Source organism: Vombatus ursinus, unplaced genomic scaffold (assembly GCF_900497805.2).
Source record: "Vombatus ursinus unplaced genomic scaffold, bare-nosed wombat genome assembly UNPS02014830.1, whole genome shotgun sequence".
Lineage (NCBI taxonomy): Eukaryota > Metazoa > Chordata > Mammalia > Diprotodontia > Vombatidae > Vombatus > Vombatus ursinus.
In genome coordinates this window covers 3,136,414-3,150,789 of record NW_020954608.1, presented here as the reverse complement: position 1 = coordinate 3,150,789, position 14,376 = coordinate 3,136,414, and the positions used below count along the sequence as shown (strand labels likewise).

The 14,376-nt window shown below is 39.0% G+C and overlaps 1 pseudogene; it reads right to left on the bottom strand.

The window, feature by feature from the left end:
* Window positions 1-13,024: 13,024 nt before the first annotated feature.
* On the bottom strand, window positions 13,025-14,376 carry LOC114025185 (annotated as a pseudogene).

The following is a 14,376-nucleotide window of genomic DNA, read 5'->3' as shown; positions in this document are numbered from 1 at the left end:
GGTGATAGAGAGGAAGGCAGATTGGGAAAAGGGTAATCAGAAGCAAATGCTTCTGAGGAGAGACGGGGTCAAAAGAAAGAATAGAATAAATGGGGGGCAGGATAGGATTAAGGGAAATAGAGTTAGTTTTTCACAGCATGTCTGCTATGGAAGTGTTTTTCCATAACTGCACATGTATAGCCTATATTGAATTGCTTGCCTTTTCAATGAGGGTGGGTGGGGAGGGAGGAAGGGAGAAATTGGGAACCCAAAGTTTAAAAAACACATGTTTAAAAAAATGTTTTCACATGCAACTGGGAAATAAGAAATACAGGAAATGGGGTACAGAAATCTATCCTACCCTACAGGAAAATAGAAGGGGAAGGGGGGGAGAGATTACAGGGAAAGCAGACTAGGGGAAGGGGTATTCAGAATGCATGCCATCTTGGGGTGTGGGGAGGGGTGAGATGGGGTGAAAATTTGGAACTCAAAATCTTGTGGAAGTAAATGTTGAAAAATAAAAATAAAAAAATAAATACTGAAAAATATATTAAAAAATTTTAAAAAATAAATTAAAAAAAAACAGAAAAAAATATTTTAAAAAAGGGGGCAGCTAGGTGGCACAGTGGATAGAGCACTGGCCCTGAGGTCAGGAGGACCTGAGTTCAAATCTGGCCTCAGACCAAACACTTGACACTTACTAGCTGTGTGACCCTGGGCAAGTCACTTAACCCCAATTGCCTAAAAGAAAAAAAAATGAAAAAAAAAAGAAGAAGCTATACATGTTTATACTGAAGAAGAGAAGATTTAGGGAGAATATAACACCTATCTTTAAGTATTTAAAACGCTATCAGAAAAATAGAAAGAAATCTGCTGAGGGAGGTGGCAATGGGAGTAGAATTGGGGACCTCAAGAGAGGAGAAAGATTGGAATAGTTGCCATGAAAAATTGGCTATGGAATCAATTAAGAGTCATAGTGTCGAAGACTTAGAGTTGGAAGGGACTTAGAGGTCAATTAAATTGGTTAGGGTGAAAAAAAAGAAAGAGATGATCATAGCTCTTGTTCATATCTCCCTGTCATTTAGCAGCAAATGCTGCTCTAAACCAGGGATTTGGCATGGGAGCAGGGGTATAAATCAGTCAAGAAGAGAGTAGAGCCCTTCCACAAAACATATATAACTAAATAAGATTTATTTTTAAAAATTCTTTATAACTGACTGAGGTATCTCAGGCTGGAGATGAGGGATATTAAAAATCTTCAAGTCGATAGCTCCAGGTAGGCCTCTACTAGATTTCTATGCTGAATGTCTTTGGCAACAGACCATGTCATGAGAATGTTGCAACAAAAATAACTGCAATTTTCCTTTTTTATACAAGAAAGGCCTTATCTTGGTCACGAGTCAATGATATTCATCAGTTTTCCTTGCTTCCTAGGGGCAGCAACAGGTAGAGAAAGAAGATAATTTTTTTTAACTTCTGATCCTAGATCTACACTCTGAGGTCTTTGAGCACAATGATATTAAGAGGGACTGATAAGAGAGAAAAGGAAGAGAGAGAGAAAGAGAGAGAGAGAGAGAGAGAGAGAGAGAGAGAGTCTTATTAGCCCTATGACTATGTAAATTTATTTTACCTGTTCTTATGGAAATAGAGGCCTGCTACAATGGCCATAAAGTTAGACTCCGCAATATTTATCTTTAAATTTCCTAGCACCCAGAGGTTCACTGTTCCACACAGGTGCCCTGTTAACTCATAAGGGACTGCATGTCAAAACAAAGATGCCATTAAGTTTATTCATTTCCTGAATTCCTGACCTATCTCTTAAATTTTCTGAGCCAATCTCGAAATTCCAAACCATGCTATAGTTGCAACAAACAGGTTAACATTCACTCATGGCCCTTTGTTTGGCACTTCATATATTGGAATGTTTTACATTTATGAGATGGAATAGTAGTCAGTCTGCTGGAAGCTAGAATAAGCCCTATAATACCCCCTCATTTTATAGATGAGAAAACTTAGACCCATAGAGGATAAGCAACTTGCCCAAAGTCACAAAGGTGGAGAGTAAAAGATGCAGGATTATAATGAAAATGAACCGCAGAACAAAACAAAGTCAATTCTGCTGTAATGGGACATATGTGTTGCTAAAAGCACACTATACAAAATTGTGCAATTAAGAATTACAGAGCCTGTAGGAAAATGGGGTCAGGGGCACAACTCTCAACTTCATCAGCAACATAAAAAAGATAGGAACCTAAACAAAATAGTAGCAAAGTTTTATACACGTTACATGGTTAAGAAATATATAAATACTACAATAAATAGTGACTGCATTCTGGTCTTCTGGTGGAGCCTCAATAAGCCTCAACTTTAGGGTTTCCAGCTGTGGTGGAAGGTGGGGGAGGGTAGAAGGGCAGACCAGCCCTCCTCAGCTCACAGCAACTACTGCATCAAAAGATATACAATATATATGACACCTTACCTTGAATAACACCTGAAGCTGGAAATGGGTGTCTGAACTCGACCCCACTTGAAGCTAGTGCAGGAGTCAACACAAGGAATCCTCATTGTGGGATCTTGGTCACGGACTACTCAAGAGGCTGCCCCACGAGAGGCATAGGTGGGATAGCCCTAAGACCTTGAGCCCAGTGGCGCAGCCTCCTCCATGAGATGCCCAGGGTGCCTGGCCTATTTCCACGAAGTTTGATGAGCTGTGTCTGATCTCGGGCGGGGCTTTTCCCTGGGCAGGGTATGTCTGGGATCAAAGGGGCTGGGTCATTATCACATTGCTTCCTGGGTTTGGGAGGCTTTGGAGGTCTCCCAGTCTTCTCCTCCTTTCCCTTAAGCATTCTGGATGTAGGAGGATGATTCCACAGTGCTTTCCTCCATCCCCAAGTTGCAATTCCTACCCACCACCCATGCATTCTGACAACACCTCCTCCACCCCATCCCAATGACATAAACAACTCAAAATTTAGGTTATGCTTATACTGTTTCCTAATACATCAATTGGAAAGGAACAAAATCAGGTTTTTAATACAAGCATTATAGCAGAACTGATTCATGGCATTCGATGTCCCAGATTTTGTGCTTACATAGTCACAAGTGTTATGCTAGTGCACAAGTACTAATAGGCCAAGACATGCTAGGAACTACTAGGATTGGTAGGCTAGTAAAGTGGGAGAATTCTAGGAATTATTGAAGGTCTGTATGGGTCAAAACTGGGTCAAGGTCAGTGGGTTAGTTAATAAAGGAAACCACAAAGTACTGCAGGTATAAGTAAAGAAGTGGAATATGGAGTTTGAAATGTCAGAAGGTCAGAAGGAACAGGTAGGTGGTAGATGAGCCAAGTTCAAAGTCTGGGAATGTCAATGAAGGTACAGAGGAGCAAAGAAGCCAATCAGAGTGACTTTTGACCTCTCATCCTGCGACAAAGGCTCTTGGTTCTATTTCTTGAATTTATACTTTCTTTTGTGTGAGTGAGCAAAGGTACAGACATATGTTATAACCAGAGAGAGACAAGTGTGCTATAAATTCTGATATTGGCAAGTAGCTCTTCTAGAGTTCCCACAGTACCTATGCTCTTGCCAGGGCTGGGGGAGGGGGGTTTTCACCATACTTTCGGACCCCATAGAGTTAGAGTAGGTATAGTAAAGATGTATCTATTTTCAGGGACATGAACATTCTGCACTTGTTTCTAGAATCATAGAATTATGGGATCATAGCTTTAAAACTAGAAAGGACATTTTAAATTCAACCCTCCAGTTTTTACAGATGAGGAAAATATTCCTGAGGAAGTAAAGTGACTTGCCCAAAGTCACATAGATAGCAGGTAGCAGTGTTGGCACTGCTATGAATCTGGACCTTCTGAATTTAAAACCCTCTGAATCAATCCGGCCATGCATGCAAGAAATCCTGGAATCTCTTAGAATCTAGGATTCTCTGGACTTAATTATTCTGTTCCTGAATTATCACTGGGAGGGGGAGGCAGTATGAGGGGAGTCATGGGAGGAAGTGAATTTTCAAGGGAAGCATAGTCTTTTCCCTTGGGAATTTAGGGAAAGAGTGGAATATGAGGTGAATTTTAAGAGAGTCAGGGAAAGTAAATTGGAATGTGATAAAGGAAATCAGTTGGAGGATGGTGAATAATAGTAATAATAATAATACTAATAATACCTAGCATTTATACATTGATTCAAGGCTTGCAGATTGCTTTACAATTATTATCTCATTTTATCCTCACCACAACCCCAGGAGGTAGGTGCTACTATTATCCCCATTTTATAGATGAGGAAACTGAAGCAAAGAGTGGTGAAGTGACTTGCTTAGAGCCATACATGGAGGAAATGTCTGAGGCTGGATTTGAACTGGGTTCTTTTTGACCCCAGGTCTAGATCCACTGCACCCCTTAGCATGCTATCATTGATCAAACTGTGCCAGAAAGCATCCTATGTGATTATACTTGATAGGCTGCCAGACCCCATCATCATGGAAAACAGAGACCCTTCTGGGTGGTGGAGTGGAAGACAATAGCTTGGTATAATGAAAAATGGCAGCCTAGGACTCAGAAGATGGAAATTTCTTGTACTGGTTCTGCCGATAACTCAGTGTGTTGGCTAAGTCACTCCCCCTGTCTGGGTCTCAGTTTAATCATCTACAGGATGAGACAGGTTGGACAAAATGTTATTTGAAGTTCCTCTGACTTTAAATTCTCTAACTTAGTGAAATAAATCTAGGATATAAAGCATATAATTTGATACTTTCCCTGCAAGTAAAGAGAACTGAAGATTCTAAACAGGGCCTTTAGGTACCTTTACTACGAGAGGAAAAAAACACCTTCCTTAGGAACATAGAATTTCAGATTTGGAAGAAACCTCAGAAATCACCATGTATGAGACTCTACTCAAAGCACAGATCTTTTCTATAAGTGGTCATCTGGGTTCTGCTGGAAGACTTTTAGTAACAGGAGGCTCATTACCCTTTGTCCTCCACTAACTAATAGGTCTCATCACAGCTGACCTGTGGTACACAGAATGGGATGGAGAGAAGCAACGGTCCAATGGATCCTTTGGTTTAAGTGAGCAAAGGTCTTTCATGAATATGTTATAAATGGCTTGGGAAGATACTGGTAGTGATCTACTGTAGTCAGACTGGGGACCAAGGACTATCTCTTCGAGGGAGTTCTCATGACACCTCCTTCTACTTCTGCAAAGATGGAAAGAGGCAGGATGTGATTCTGTCATAGAGCAGGTAAGCACCAGTTTCTGCTAGTACTCAGTCCCCTGGGATATTCTCTTTGGTAAGACATGATTGTCCTTAGAGGGATGGTATTGAAATGAGGCTATGGATAGCTTCCTCCTTGCACTTAGGAGAATCCAATACAAATGAAGTGGAGTAATAAAGCTGACCTAATCACAAAAATCAGAGATCAAGAATTTGATTTGCTTTTTTTATGTGCTTTTTTTCCCCCAAGAACATTCCCATGTCATCTTTTGTTTCTTAAAGCTATTTTTTTTAACAAGGTCTTCATTACATACTAATTGTTCAAAGTTATTTTCTTTATTTCTTCTGTTGAAGACAAGCAATAAAAATGAGTTTAGTTTTCCAATTTGAATGATCATTAATTTCATGGCCTTCCTCAGTTATTAGGAAGGCATGTTTTCTCTCTAGTCATTTCTTCTAGATAAATTTTGAAAGTCCTTCTAAGTCCCTTTAATCCCTTGACTTTCCAACTGATAACTTTCCTTACAGGCCTTAAATGAGGCAGTATAATTTGGTTTTGTTCACTTTCTTCTTTCTAAATTATATTTCTCTTTCATTTTTTCAGTACTTTTGATCTCTTTGATCTGTGTAACCCAAAGGAGCTTCAAAATCTACATGTCCCTAATTTATTCAACTAAAATCATTGTAAACTTCATTAAGACAGGGATTGTATCATATTTATTTTCATATTGTCTTCCCATCCCCACCCCAGTACACTCCGTAGTAATTTGTACACAGTGGGTGAATATCTGTTATTGATTATCCTTATCTGTGAAATGGGGGAAATTGTCCCTACGGTACCTGTCTCACTGGGTCAAATAATATATAGGACATTTTGTAAAACTCAAGCTGCTAGATAGAATAATCAATAGTTCACTGACCAGGAAGATCTGAATTCAAATCCTGCCTCAGGTATTTATTAGTTATGTGACCTTAGGTAAGTCTTTTTACCTCTGTGTACTTCAACTTCCTCATTTGTAAAATAAGAGAGATAACTTGGTAGCTTCTAAGGTTCCCTCAAATTCTAAATCTATGATCCTATGTAAATGTTGGCTATTATTAATAATAATAATTTAAAATTTTGTAGACTGACTCAATTATCCTAATATTAACCATACAACTGAACTCTCATTGAGCTATACAGAGCATACCAAAAGTCTTCATGTGGTGTTAAGCTTAAAACTGCACTATGGCTTTTGGGACACCAGAGATACAACTTCTGACAACAAAATTTAGAAGAAAACTTGGTAATTTCATTTCTTACTTACACTTGCTGTACTAGTTTGAGTTGGTTTTGCATGACACTGTTCAATTAACACAAATATTTGAGGGCTTATGCCTTCATTTCAGGTCCCTCTAAGCTGCCATTACCATTGGCCCTTCTGTCCCCAAATCCAATAAGCTTAGGAAACGCCACCTTGAATTTCCCATTAGTAGAAGAACTAGCATAGTACCTTTGCATAGAGTAGGTGCTTAATAACTGTTTGTGGGTTTTTGTTGTTGTTGTTTCTTTCTATATACCCAGCACCATGTTAGACAAAGTGGAGTATACAACAAAATATAATTTAATTCAACAAGCATTCATTAAGCGCCTACAATGTGCAAGGCATTGGGTTAGACGTTATGGATATGAAAATGAATAATTAATGTAGCTCCTGACCTCAGGGAGCTTATAACATAACAGGGGTAGATAAGACATGTAAATGTGGCATGAGGTAGAATGTGATAAGGGCAAATGAGAGCTGCGGACAAAATGGTCTGAGAAAACATGAAGAGAGATTGCTTTCATCCCTTTAGGAGCGATCCTGTAAGGCAGGGGTATGGAGGGAGGGAATTGTGGGTATGCACAAGTGCACATCGTGTCAGAATAGGGCAGCTGGCAATCTAGATTGGTTAGAATATAGGAGGCATGAGGAGAGAAGTAGGAAATAAGGATGGGATGGTAGATTGGAGCCAAGTAGTAAATATCTGTTGTTATTCATTTGTTTTCAGTCATGCCCAACTCTTCATGACCCCATTTGGGATTTTCTTGGCAGAGATACTGGAGTGGTTTGCCATTTCCTTCTCCAGCTCATTTTACAGATGAGGAAAATGAGACAAACAGGGTTAAAGTGACTTGCCCAGGGTGGCATAGCTAGGAAGTGTCCGAGGCCAGATTTGAACTCAGAAAGATGAGTCTTCCTGACTTCAGGCCTGGCACTTTATCCACTGTGCCACCTCACTGTAGGTAGTAAATATATATTTATATAAAATGAAACATAAAAGAAAACATAGTAAGATATGAAGGGTTATTACACAAAGAGAGCCACAGAATGATGACTGGGTATATACAAACACCAACTTGAGATAAAAACAGTAACCAAACATTTGCTTATTAGTTGTCTATTAATAGCTATTAAATGCTTTACAAAGCATTTCCTTTGTAAAATGCTATGGGTTTTAGGTGATATTTATTCCTTGTTTTGTGTGTCTAATACCTAGTAGCCTTAAATACTGATAGAGTAAATAATTCATATTGTAAGTTATAGGTGTGACTATTAAGGGGATGGTGTGATCATCAGCGTCGATCAATGAAGCCTATTTGCCCCTCACTCTACTATTGATTTTCTTCCCAATACAACTGCCTCTTCTCCATCCTGGGAACTAGTATGAAAGGATTCCTAATTCTCTCTACTTTTTTGTTAGTTCTGAGCCTCCAGACACATATACAACTTTTAGCAAAAAACCATTCAGTGTTAAATGCTTCTCTTTCTTCTCTGGGGATATTTTCCTTTCAATTGCTTCTTTCTAACTGTATTCCCAATAAGCACACACCATCCAGAAAATACCAGTGGTTAACTTGGTTTATAAAGACAAAGTAAACTTTTCTTTAAGAAAGGTAAACAGACTTTCACTGTGCTCAGAAAATAGCCCCCAAGGAGGAACTCAAAGGGAAAAAAGGAGATACAGGATTAGCACCTCAAGGTCTATAACCCAGTGGGTTTCAGCAAATCATCTTCTGTCCCAACACACCTCATGCTGTGAGACAGAGATTCAGGAAGTTAAAATTTGGCCTGAGACATTTACTAGCCATGTGATCTTAGGCAAGTCACTTAACCTCTGTTTGCCTTAGTTTCCTCGTCTGTAAAATGGGGATAGCACCTGCCTGCACTTCATTCAAGGGACTAATTAGCATCTCATAAAGAGATTGCTTGGACTGGCAGAATCCTTTGTTGTTAGTTTAACAACTCAGTGTCAGCCCCTTTTCTGTAATTAGTTACAAGGCTTTCAGTGACCAATCTCTTGTGCTGTCAATATGTTATGTTCTTTTTCCTTAGTAACTTCAGTCTAATTGAAGGAGATGAAACATTTATGTGTGAATTTATGTGGGAAATCATAACTAAAAACACAAGGCATCATATGATTCATGCCAAGAGAGTGGTATAGGCAAGTGCTGAAGAAGTTCAGGGAAAGAAAAGGTCATTGTAGACTAGTGTCAAGAGAAGACCATAATGAAGAAACACAATAGGAGGAAGGCATTAAAGGATGGGTAGAATATTTGTTCAGAATTCTGGACAGTCTTTTTTGTTGACATGAGAATTCAGTGGTCACTGAACCCAGAACCGACAAGTTCTTGGACACTTGATTCTCACTCACACGGAAGTTATATGATTTGTAAATCGCACAATGGTTATCAACTTATTTAATTCACAATGACAGATATATTTGGGTAATAAACTAAATCCAATTACCTTTCAAAAATGATCTTTTGTGGTATGGAAACCTACCTGGTAGGTTAAAATAACACAAGAAGATGTTTAAGAAGCATGGAAATAAGTAATTCAGGTGATTTTAAGGCCTATTTCTCATCATCTCATATTGGAATTTGATACCTAAGCCTCTCCCTCTTCTCCTCCATTCACTGTAATGAATGTATTTATGTTAGAAATTAAATCCATTCTCTTTTTTTCTTTTTTTATTTTAAACAAATGCTAAAACTTAAATGCATAAGAAAAGAAAAAGAAACATTATAAACTTAAATATAAAATAAGAAAAAACAAAAAATGTCATGTGCACATCAGAACATAGGAAAGGATTCAAAAGGATCACAAAAATATAGTGATAACTTTTCATTTCAAGAAAGCCTGTCTATTAAATATTGCTCAGTATGTTGAAAGCTGTCCATCTTTTCTTTGCTTCCTTGTAGGTTTTCTTTTGTTCTCTGTTGTGCACTTTTTACTTTGTTCCTTTTTCCTCCTCCCTTCCCCCTACCCACCATCCCAAGGCTACAGTTGAGCATTGGATATATTTATATATAATCCATTCTCTTTTTTAAAGCATCCCTTTACTAGTAGTAAGAACTTCTCCAAATGCCAAAATAATATTTGAGATTTGCTTGATGATGATGGAGTTAGAGATAAGTTGCCTAGGTGGATTTCAGAAACAATCTTATTCATTACATATTAGAACCCCTTTCACCCTAGTACATGTATTTGTCTGGTAAAGCAGATATGGTCATTTATAAAAACCACTCATTTCTTATGAACAATGCTAGGCTCCCCCAGAAAAACTGTTTCACCTTAAGCTCTGCTTATCCGTGTTCCAGATTGTGGTACTTACGTTATCATTTCTGTCGTATCAGCTGATTATCGATTATCACACTCTTTTTGTCTTATTCTTCTGCTCCAAATTTTTGGGGCTCAACAAATTATCCTCTGTAGACACGGAGATGAGTACCAGGACCAATATGGATGGATGTTCAGCAATTTAACAACATTAATTAGACATCTAGTAAGCACAAAGCACTGTGCTAGAAGCTAGGAATAGAAATATTTACTAAGACACAGTCCCTACTTTCAAAGGGACAAATGGACACATACACAAAATATATGGACAGTCTTCCATTGCACTAGAGAAAAGGTCAAATGGGTGACATTCTGATTCTGGGAGCCTGGGCTATGTTATGGTGGCAAAATTCATTATTGATACTCTCTGGCCTCTTCCCTCGTCCCTCAAGGAGAGAGCTGACTCAGAAGGCCCTTGTACTGTTAATAGGCACCCAATGCCCTTCTGGTATTAACATCTTGATACTTCCTCCAAAGTGCTAACCCAACAGGCCCCTTGAGGACAGAGGCTACCTAGATCTTCAGCAGTCTTACTCCTGGTTCCCATGGTTATGAAGCCCTTGTGCTGGGACAGATGAAACTTGTTTCTCTCCCACTCTCTCAATCCATATTTCCTCTCCTCTGCCCAAGTAGCTGCTCCTCTTCACTGCCCAAAGAGTTCCCTTGGAAAGCACAGTGTGTAATGATATGTTAGTGTTTCAGTTCACATCTCCCTCATTATGTCCTACAGAGAGAGAGAGATTTAGAAGATCACTGGCCCTTGCCAGAAGGGAACTTTGAAACAATTTAACCCTCTCCTACACTTTAAACACGAGGAACTGAGGCCCAGACAGGTTAAGTGATTTGTCCAAAGTCACAAGGGTAGTAAGAGACAAGATTGGCACTCGTGTTCTCTGGCATCAAATCCTGAGCTTTTTTCACAATAACGCACTGCCCCAGAGAAGCATCTAATAACTAATATTTATTTAGTATCTTGTTCATGACAACCATATGAGGCAAGTATTTTAACTACTATTCTCCCTCTTTTACAGATAAGGAACCTGAAGCTTACAGAAATTAATCAACTTGCCCAAGGCCATAGATCTAGTAAATGTTGGTGCTGGGATAAGAGCATAATTCTTTCCTGATGCTATGTCCAGGTCCTTTTCTTCTGTGCCATATTATCCTTCATCTTATCCCATATGAGTTGATGGTATTTTGACACCACGTAGATGAGACCTTAATCTTTGGCCTGCATTAATTTGAGTTTCATGTGAGTTCTTGTTATAGCGTAACAAAAATTACTTTGTAAGACCTTAGTAATTTTCCATAATGCCTCAGAGAGCCTCTATAATGTATTGCCTTTTACAAGTCACCGAGTAAGCAAACAAATGTAGTAAAATAGACAAGGGCACTGCATCCCTGTGAATTTGCTTGATTGCATAATGAGAAAAATACAGTTACGAGCTACCTGGGATATGCACTAATGGTTTGAATGGTATTGTACAGTAAAACTTCATTAACAGACGCCACTGGACTTAGTGATAATTCAGGTAAGCAGAGCAGGAGTTTACCTTCACACTGTGAAAAATGGGATTGCTGAGAAAATGAATCATATAAAGGAGAGAAATATTTAGCCTATGTAAGTGAAGTCTGACAAACTGTTTTTACACATTTGGAAAACAAATTTAGTAGCATTTGTGTAGTAATAACAAATGTACTCCTCCACTAAATACCTGCCCTATGGTTATCATGGTGATGTAAAAAGAGCTATGGACTCTTAAAGGCTATGTCTATGGAGTGAAAGCTGTGTTAGGTCAAGCACAGAAAGCCCAGGATTAGACTGTGTATCTGTTTTACCAAGGACCACCCTAGTTAAGTTAGAAGAGGTTCCTCACCAGGGGTTCATCCACCGAGTGGTGATTTTTTTGGGAGAAGAGGGAGGCTCAGCAACTCATTCAAATATCCTCTAAGGTGCAAAGAGGTTGTGACCTGCATCAATAAAGGGGGAAGTGGTCCAGGTAAAATCTTAGATTCTTTAAGTAAGTGAAAATGGATGGCATGAGCTGGGTAGTATAGTAGCTAAAGTGTTGAACTTAAGTCTAGAATGCCTGAATTTAAATCCTATTTCAGACACTCATAACCCATGTGACTCTGGGCAAGTCAATTAAACTCCTAGAGGCAACTAGGTGGCACGCTGAGTAGAGCGCTGGTTACTTGGAATCAGGGAGACCTAAGTTCAAATCTGGCCTTCAGACTGTATAATCCTGGGCAAGTGACTCAAACTCTGTCTGCCTCAATCTCCTCTTCTATAAAATAATGATAATAATAGCACCTACCTCCCAGAGTTATTGTAGGGATCAAATGTCATATTATTTGTAAAATGCTTTGCAAACCTTAAAGTGCCATGTAAATGCTAGATGTGTTAATATTATCATTATCATTTTCAGTACCTCCAAAGATCCATGATCTCCTTGATATAAGTACTTCCATCAACAATGCAAATCACAACCTAGCCTTACCTTCTCATCTCACAGAATTCTCATCCATTTACAATCATAAATCTCTCTCTCTCTCTCTCTCTCTCTCTCTCTCTCTCTCTCTCTCTCTGCCATTTGTGGTTATATTTTAAATGTAGGGGGTTTCTGTTCTTTTTGTCAATTTGGGGCTCCAACTCCAGCAAGCACAGTTTGTGCTCCCATGGCCTGTGGTCTTACCTGGGCAAAATGTTCCTAAGTAAGATGTAAGAAGTAAATTGAAACCAGTGTACCACAAAAACTTTGATTTTAATGACTTCCAGTTTCCCTTTCTTTTTCTTGATGACATCAGAATTTAAACAAAAACAAAAACAAAAAATCACCCAAGAATAACAACAATGCAATCCCTTCTGCTTTGGTTTTCCAATCTGTCTTTTCTTAGATCTCAATTCCGTTTGATTTTTTTGGCGTGGGTGCCATATTACACACAGAACATGTTCTATGGCCCAAAGGTTGGATCTGCTTGTCCTCTCTCCTGCCAATCCTGATAACACAAATGACCACTGCTTCCTTATGGGAGAAGGTATAGAAATGCTGGAGGCAGTATAAGCCACGATAGCATTTTTGTTATCTAAAAAACCCAATCCTCTAAGTTTCCCTTCTCTCTGACATTCTGACTGCCTCTCGGGCTTCCAGCAGTTTGAGACAGGATTGAGTTTTATCTGTTCAAGGTGTCATGTGTTTCTCAGGAGCTTGCTTGTGTGCTAGGTAGAGGAAGAGGATGCTGGAAAGAGCGCTGACCAGGAAGATCACTTCAAAGCTGCAGTGGTAAAAGTTAAACTGCAGTTCTCCAAAGACTATGATTATGGTACAATACTCAAGGGCCATATTCTTTGGAGGAGAAGCACTGAAGAAACAAAATACATGCCCATGATCTATGCTAAGAGCAGGACGATAACACTGGGGGACTTGCTGCTGATAGTGTAAAAGAACTTAGTAAGAGTGATCAGTAATCATCTGAAAGATATGACAGTTACTATTCCAACAAGAATAAAGGAAATATGCTGTGACCAGAAGTTCACATCAGACTAGATTCCCAGATAATTTGCCATGATCTCAATGCTTCTTGTGACAGAATTGGTCTTCCCAACTTAATCAAACACAATGTTGATTGTTGCCGTGAAAGTTTTCCAAACACAGTAAATAGAGAAAAAATAACTTTAGAAAATTAAAGTATCTTTCCTTGAAAGTTTTAGAATATTCTATTCTCTCCTTTGTAGCATGTAGATCAACTGTTTCCAAAAAGAGCTGTGTACTTAGCTCTTCCAAAGCATCCATTCCCTATTGCATGAGATTAAGATTCTCGCTTCTTAGGGTTGAAGTGGTAACACTCTTGATCATTCCCCAGAAGCCTGATGGTTTGTTGTTCACCTCTCCTTTTTGAAACAAGTTTCCCCAGGCCATGGTTACCCTTTTCTTTTTGCTGATTATCATGTCCATAGTTTGAAACAGTCAGCCATTCCAGGGCTAAAATATCTGTGTCTGTCACATTCTTGAGAAAGTAGGACATGTGGGCAGTTGACAGCCCCAAATCCATACAGCAGGGCCATAAGGGTGACCCCAATCACACCCACCTGACTGATGAGTTGTTTGATGGACAAGATCCCGTGTTTTGGGCTGAGTATGGGAAATGGATCTCCTAATTTCCAGAAGTACATGAAGATCAACCACAGGCCACAGGAAAAAAACTCTCGTTGTCTATGCAAGAGTTGGATATTGCTTACAATAAAACATCTGATGTAGAAAGGCACCATAAAAACAAGGATCAGCAGAATTACACACAAATTCAATTTCCAATGAAAATAACGCAAACTACTATTGAGCATTTCCAAGATTCCAAAGATGATGAACTCAAACATGGTACAAGAGAAGGCAAAAGTCACAAAGAAGATCACTTGTACAACATATTGGCACACTTCATCATCCTTGAACAGCTATCTCATGAAGAACAACCATCCAAAGTCAAAGAAGAGCACCTGGGAAGTGACCATGATGCTGGAGTCCATTAGGAAACTCAT